The 7,297-nt window shown below is 39.3% G+C and overlaps 1 long non-coding RNA gene across 1 annotated transcript; it reads left to right on the plus strand.

Annotated features, from left to right (window-relative positions):
* The first annotated feature begins 2,908 nt into the window (after positions 1-2,908).
* On the plus strand, positions 2,909-4,415 carry LOC148119392 (uncharacterized). The gene is made up of 2 exons (XR_015735256.1): positions 2,909-2,990; positions 3,629-4,415. It is a non-coding gene; the product is annotated as an uncharacterized LOC148119392 (long non-coding RNA).
* The last annotated feature ends 2,882 nt before the right edge of the window (positions 4,416-7,297 follow it).

Consider the following 7,297-nt stretch of genomic DNA (forward strand, 5'->3'; position numbering starts at 1 on the left):
AAATTTTAATGCTTCCGTTACTTCTTTTTCTGTTCCGTGATTCCAGGAAGGGAGTAAGAGAATTTCATAATTTGACTGTTATCATGCTCTGAAACTCAGAGACAACACCTAGTTTGGAGTCAAAGTTTGAAAGCTCTGGGCCCAACATGTATTACCCATTCCTTATCAGAGCTTCTGATTCAAAAGAGGGTGAGTAAACATTACACAGAAAGGTCTCTGTTGATTATAGATACATCAGAAATGACAAATTTCCTAAGAACTTACCTTGTTACCTCAGTTACCACTCACATATCCAACATTCAGTCTGGCTAAAATATTTCCTACTCCCACAAGGAGTGACACATCTCATTCAGGAAATGCTGGAGGAGAATAGGCAGAAGACCCTGGAGTGGCTTGCTGTGATGTGGCTTTCTTAAGAGCCTTTGGAAATGGTGTATTTGGGGTTGGGAAATAGCCATTGGGAAATATTTTAAGTTCCATACATATCCCAGTTCCTAGTTCTTTATCCAAGTTATATCTTGAGATCTCCTACTGAACATAAAAAGATTGAATTATACTAAATTATTAATTTCATGAAACAAACATTTAAGTAGTGTTTGGGTCAGAATCTCCAACATCTGAATATTCATTCTGTCTTCTTTCTGTCTGCTCTAAACATAGTATTGCCCTCAATGTTGTTAAGGGTTTTCCAACACATTTTTGGTACCTAAAATAGAATGCACTTAACAATAAAATATCACTTAAAGAATGGTATTACAGGTTTATACTCCTTATTATTACATCACTAAAAGATGTACAAATATATATCTCATTTTATCATGTGCCCAATTTTCCAGCACAAAAAAAAATACTTAATGTGAAAATTGAAGAAGAATTAATTTGGACAATGGGTCAGCATCTATCCTATTACGTGGGTAGACATTACTTCAATTTTCAGGACCACAGGGATAAATATGGGATTGTACTCTGAAGTGATATCATCTAAATATGATTTGTGGGTGTGGTGCCTCATCTACATAATCATGGCACTTATGCAATAGAGGCAGGTGGATCAATTTTTGTAAGTAATTTTGAGCTATAAATAAAAATCTTTTCATTGGGATGTCAATAAGTGTTCTTTCCTACAAAAGAACAACGTGGTCACCTCCTGTGCAGAAGGTTCAAATTATGTGTGTAAGGTGTTCAGATTCTCTGACTGCTAGACAGTGTGGAATACGGGCCTCCATTTTTGGGCTATGACACTGACACTGACATCAATTGCTTATAACTGCTGACACATTACTCTGAGCACTATTTAATTTTATCAAATATTTATATATATATATATATATTCTTATTCACTGTTTCCTTTGTTTAAAGACTCTTCTCTGTTTCAGGAGGTTTCTAGAATCTTGAATTGACACGGGTGTTGCTTTGTACTCTAGTCAAGTTCCTGAGATATCATGCTTGATAACAATAACAGATTACTGTCAACACTGTGACAACTCAGTATGTCACACTTAAACTTCATAGTGCCTTCTTGAAGAAGCTGTTTTTTGCAAGTAGCTGTATTCCGTCCTTGGAGAAACATGTTATCTTACCAAAGCTGTGAAGAAAAATGTTGCATTTCCAGGCCAATGACTCAAAAGGGTGACATGGATGGAAAATGCAGGAAGTCTGGAGCCAAAATTGGGATTGAGGAAGATTTCTGATATTTCATAAACAGAAATTTCTTCCATTCTGAGGAATAACCATTTCAGGAAAATGTCTTTCAGATCCTGAGACTTCAGTATGATGTCTTACCATCATCAGCAGCACAAGCAGCCCTGCCTGCCTCCTCCTTTGTGCACACCCACAATGTGCTCAGAGCAATTTCCACCCTCAACCTCTTCTGAGCCTTGCCCTCCTCTACTGTGCTCAGACCCTATGCCTCCCTCAAAGTGTTCTAAAGTCAACCAACAATGACAAAACACACAACTCTTAATTATATCTGCCAGTTTTCATGCTGGAATATCTCATTAACAAACATTAGAAAATCAAGAAGTAATATTAGTAGTTATGTAGCAGATAAAAATGTCAGACTGATACTACCTGTGAGTGTGCATGCATGGGTGTTGGTCTGAGTACATGTGATGCATATTGCGATTTAGTGTATTATTTGCTTTTAAAGTTCTAGTAGATACTCACGTTGGTGTGTATCATTGCTAAGGTGGGCTCAACAATGGTTTTTCATAAAGTAAATGTGAGAGATTGTGGTGTTTATGCCAAATATCGAAGAAAGATCATGCTTCCTTAGGACAGGTGTAATTTTAGTTCATCTATTGTCATGATAAGCAGTCTTATAGTTTTCATTAGAGGGGAGTTTAAATATATACCACTAATATGCCATTTGAGATGGCAGTCATGAGTAGGATCTGATTATGCCTCAAGCTCAGCAACCTCCACTATGAGCAGCATATTTGACTTTCTGTGGTAACAGAAAGAATTAAACCTAGGCAGGGATCCTGACTAGTCTCCTGAAAGAGGTTTCTCAAACATGCAGCTGAGAGCACAGCTGGAGTCCCCTGTAATACTGTCCTCCATTCTGAACACAGGCAAATTATACCTAAAACAAGAATATAAATGTGCCAATGCAACAAAGTATATCAGTCAACTAAACAGAACGAACAAGACACAAGAGTGGTGTAACAAAGAAAAGAAATATTGACTTCATTCTAGAAAGACAACTTAGATAACCAGGGAGATCTTGCTGAAACTGAAAAGACAGGAGTGGCCACTGAGTCACAGGGCCTCTACAGCAATGGTGTTCAGGAACAAGACATTTCCTATTTTTTATGGTCCCTGTTAAGTCAGTCATACATGGATTTTCATTGTGGATGGGAAATCACTGGTCCTGCCCACAATAACAGCTCTAGTCACACTGGGCGGGGCAGCCAGTCATATAAAGAGGCCCTTGACTGTGTGACTGCACACTCCTGGTGCTCAAGTCCTGGACTCCTTTGGAGAACCTGGTGAGTGTTTCCTGAGTTGGTCTGTCTTTATGGTCTGCTTATTTGCTCCTATCCGTTTGGAGGGACTAAGAGTGATGGGTCCTGTTGTTTTCATGGGAAGAATAGCAACAATTTAGCAATCAGAAATAATAATGGATTCAATGATTCCTGACTTTTCCTTTTATTTGTTAGGATGTTGAGCAGAGTATTTTTCTCTTTCACAAGCATCTTTTGGAGTCCTTTTCAGAACCCTAGGCATTAGCAGAGATCAGAACCTGGGACTTGCCTGAGCTGTCCTTTATTCTGCTACCCCACAAAACCTGGGATGTCACTAGTAATAATGGAGACAGGAATGTGTTATCAATATTCCTCAGTGTTCCAGAACTTGAAGCTGTCTGTTTTAAATGCATTTCTGTGTTCAAAGTGCCTAGTTTCACTGAAAAAATGTGTTTCTATCCTGGAATAATGCATGAAACTATGGTTACTACACAAGTCTAGTGCCACAAATTGCAGAAAGGAAAGGGTAATTCCAGGCTGTCATACAACTGGGGTGGGGGAATATGTACATGCGTGGACAGAGAAGTGGATGTGACGTTCCATGTCTCCATCTTTCCTTTAAGTGTCGATCACCCCTAACACCGTCATGTAATGTCTTTCAGATCCTGAGACTTCAGCACAATGTCTTCTCAAGAGCAGCAGTGCCAGCAGCCAAGTCAGACTTCTCCTGTGTGCTCACCCACAAAGTCTTCTGAGACTTCTCGACCACTGAAGTGCCCACAGGCTTGTCCTCCTCCAATGTGCCCACAGATTTATTTTCCTCCAACATGCCCACAGACCTGTACTCCTCCTCCAGTGTGCACACAGACTCCCATATGTCCAGGTCCTTATACTCCTTCAACGTGGCCATATTCTTGTAATCGTCGAATGTGAACACAGCCTTTTTTCTTCCAATATGCCCACAGCCTTGTCCTCTTCCAAAGTGCCCACAACCATGCCCCCCTCAGTCATGACAGCGGACTTGTGCTCCTGTGCAACCTCATCCACCTTGCCAGGAGAAGTGCCCACAGAAGAACATGCGAGTGCTGCAGCAGTCTCCAGGACCAAAAGAACAGGAGGAAATCTATCTTCCCCCACTTCCACAGAAACACGTACATCTTTGCTTTAAAGTCTGTCATGCTGCAGAAGAATTTTCTCCACCCTTCACCTCCATGTGTCTGTGATTATCCCTTAGAGGGAGGGCATTCTCCTGAGATTCTTCTCCTTCTGCTGTCAAGTGGTGGCTGAGTTTGTTTCTTCCACACCCTCTCAGTGTCCCTATGCTCAGTGATGAGAAACAGCTTCCACCCTGTGCACTCAGAGGATGTTTCCAAAACCATGAGTTTACTTGTTTGTGTTGTTGTGTCCATGATTTCATTTCCTGAATAAAGTACAATATGGCTGTTAGTACTCATGAGTTCTTTTTTTTTATTCTATAACTGACTCTATGATCTTCCTAATATACTCCTGTTAAATTGTTTTTATTCTTTGATGCCCGGGTCATCCAGTTGTAAGCAGATTTTGACTGTGTTTTGGGTCTTAACAAAGATTGCTTACTGATTGTTTGCTTGAGAGACAGAGTTTCATTATGCACAACTACAAGCTATTAGTTAGTACGTGCTATTTTAAGAATATTACGCTATGCTCAAATATGTATGTGTCACTTAGCACAAATATCCCTGTATACCATGTATTTTCCTCACTCGTCCCCTTCATCTGATGTAATAATTATACTTATATATCAACCCAGCCTTGTTATGTTTTCTTCTTTAGTAGTTGAAACATCAGTGCCAACCTTGTCTTTAAGACTGGATTTATTTCCTTGAATATGATGATATGCAATTTCATTTGATTACCTGCAGAGGACACGTGATCTTTGTTTTATATGACTGATCATAATTTCAGTCCACAGAAGTGTCACCTATTATTATCCCATCCACTTCTGGTGTGCAGCTGTACTGACTATTGTACCTTGCATGTTAGGAGTAGATCTGAATCATAGATGGGTTTGCAGGCATCTCTGCTGTATACAATATGTGACTTCTTTTACTAAACGGCCAAGTGATAGTACTGAATTCTATGACAGAAAAGCAACAAAAACTTGAGTTGCTTATATTTAAGAGACACTTAAAATGATTACAATTGTAAAAATGAAGAAGGATAAGGGTTTAATATAGTTTTTTGAAAATCCCACAAGCTTTGTGTTACTACTTCTTTTCCATTATTACATTTCAATCCACTCCCAAAATATTTAAAATTTTTATAGAGAACTCTTTTATTTAATGCAATCTTCCCAGGAACAACAAAGGCCATAGATCGTGCCATTGAGGTAGTCATGGTACTTGAAGTGAGCAAATGGGTTTATAACACTTTTATGACCATATTTAATATCTACATATACACTTTCAAAGGCATGGATTTAACAGGAAAATTGACTGAAGATAAATCTCAGCCTGAATTATTTGCAATCTCATCATTTCTTTACTGTTGTGTACCAGGAGAGCCTGCTTGCTGGGGTTTATCTCCTGCCCAGTTACCCAGCCATTTAGTACCAGAGAAAGTCACATAGAGGTTATACTTTAGATGTAAACTGATTAGCACGTTAGCTCAGGCTTCTTATTTGCTCTTGTAGCTTATATCAACCCATTACTCTTATCCATGCTAGCCAAATGTCTCAGTAACTTTTTCAGTGGGGCAGATCACATACTGATTCTTTAGTGATCTGGGCAGAAATGGAGAGGAATGGGCTTCTACCTTCCCTGAATTCTTTTGTTCTCATTGCCCTACCTTTAATTCCTTTCTGGTTGTCCCACCTGTACTTCCTTCCTTGCCAATTAGCATTTATTTAAAACATGACTGACAGAATACACACAATTCTCCTGCACCAGCTCCCCCTCTTTTTTAAAAATCTAAGGAAACAAATCCTGTGGATTTTTTAAGTATGTGGGCATAGTTTTCCAGGCAATTGCAGCAAGTTGAGGGCAGTGATAATATTATGGGTCCTTAATAAAAATTTGTCAGATCTTGACTGAGGTGTCCTGAGAGACATGATCGTTTCTCTCAGCATCTTGAATATGTTCTGGATGTAGAACTCAGACATTTAGACCATCTGTTCCTACTGGAGATTTCTCAGGTAGTATTCTTTGATCAACCCTGAGTTTTCTTGACTCAGAATGAACCCACAGCCTCTCATTTCCTGTGGAAGGAAAAGCACAATCTCTTCTCCAAAGTAACATACATTTTGACTTCAAGTTTGAATTTAAAGTATTTTCAAAATACCTATCTTGGGTTAACTTAGACTCATTTATAAGCAAATATCTTTTAGCAGCTGTTGCTCCTTCTTCAGCATCCAAACATTTCACAAGAGCATAATATCATACAGTATCAAGATTCTCTGTGTGTTTTCCACCCTTAGGTGGCTTTATTTTAAACTCTATTTCTTTTATTTTTAATTTTTGGCTTTTTGAGAGAGGGTTTCTGTGTATCTTTGTCCAGGAACTCACACTGTACACCAGGATTTCCTTGAATTCAAAATGATCTTCCCTGCTTCTGCCTCCTCAGTGCTGGGATTAAATGTGTGCACTACCACACTTTGAACTCACAGAAATCTGTCTGTCTCTGCCTCCCATGCATTGGTATTGAAGGTGTGTGCTACCACACCTTGAAGTCAGTCTACCTTTGTTTCTGAAGTGTTGGGATTAAAGTATGTACCACCACACCCAACTACTCTCTTTTTTTCTTTTTTCTTTAAAGGACTTTAACCTTTTTTTTCCAAGCCTGCACATATTTTTAGTACACAGTAAACCTTTTAGAGGTTTCCTTTGTCTTTGAATCTCTCTTAACTGTACATCTCCCTTTTTATGAAAACATGTGTCTTTAATTTACCAAGCAATATGGGTAGAATCAAAGCCGGGGACTTGACAACTGCATCCAGCCCATTTCTTAGCTTTCTGAGATTCCAGCATTTTGCCAAAGGAACCGGACAGAGCCATGTTTATTTCCCCAACTCTACAGCGTTTCAAGGTCCCTGCCAGGAAGCAAGCTGCAACAGTGTGCTTACAAACCATACTCAAATGCTCCATAGTCAGACCACCTGCCTGAAAGACTCAGAGTTTGCCCTGGGAGGAGAGCCCTGAAAGCCAGCATTTTAAAAGAGCACAACTTTTTTCATGCTACGGCAAAAAAATGAAAAGCATGTAGTCAGCTTTACATCAACATCATTTAAGTGTTTCTTGGCAGGACCACTTTAAAAGAACTGCAAGGTTTCGCAGCTAAAGCTGAGTCAGAAAGCC

The sequence above is a fragment of the Myodes glareolus genome, chromosome 17 (genome assembly GCF_982192425.1).
Source record: "Myodes glareolus chromosome 17, mMyoGla1.1, whole genome shotgun sequence".
Taxonomy (NCBI): domain Eukaryota; kingdom Metazoa; phylum Chordata; class Mammalia; order Rodentia; family Cricetidae; genus Myodes; species Myodes glareolus.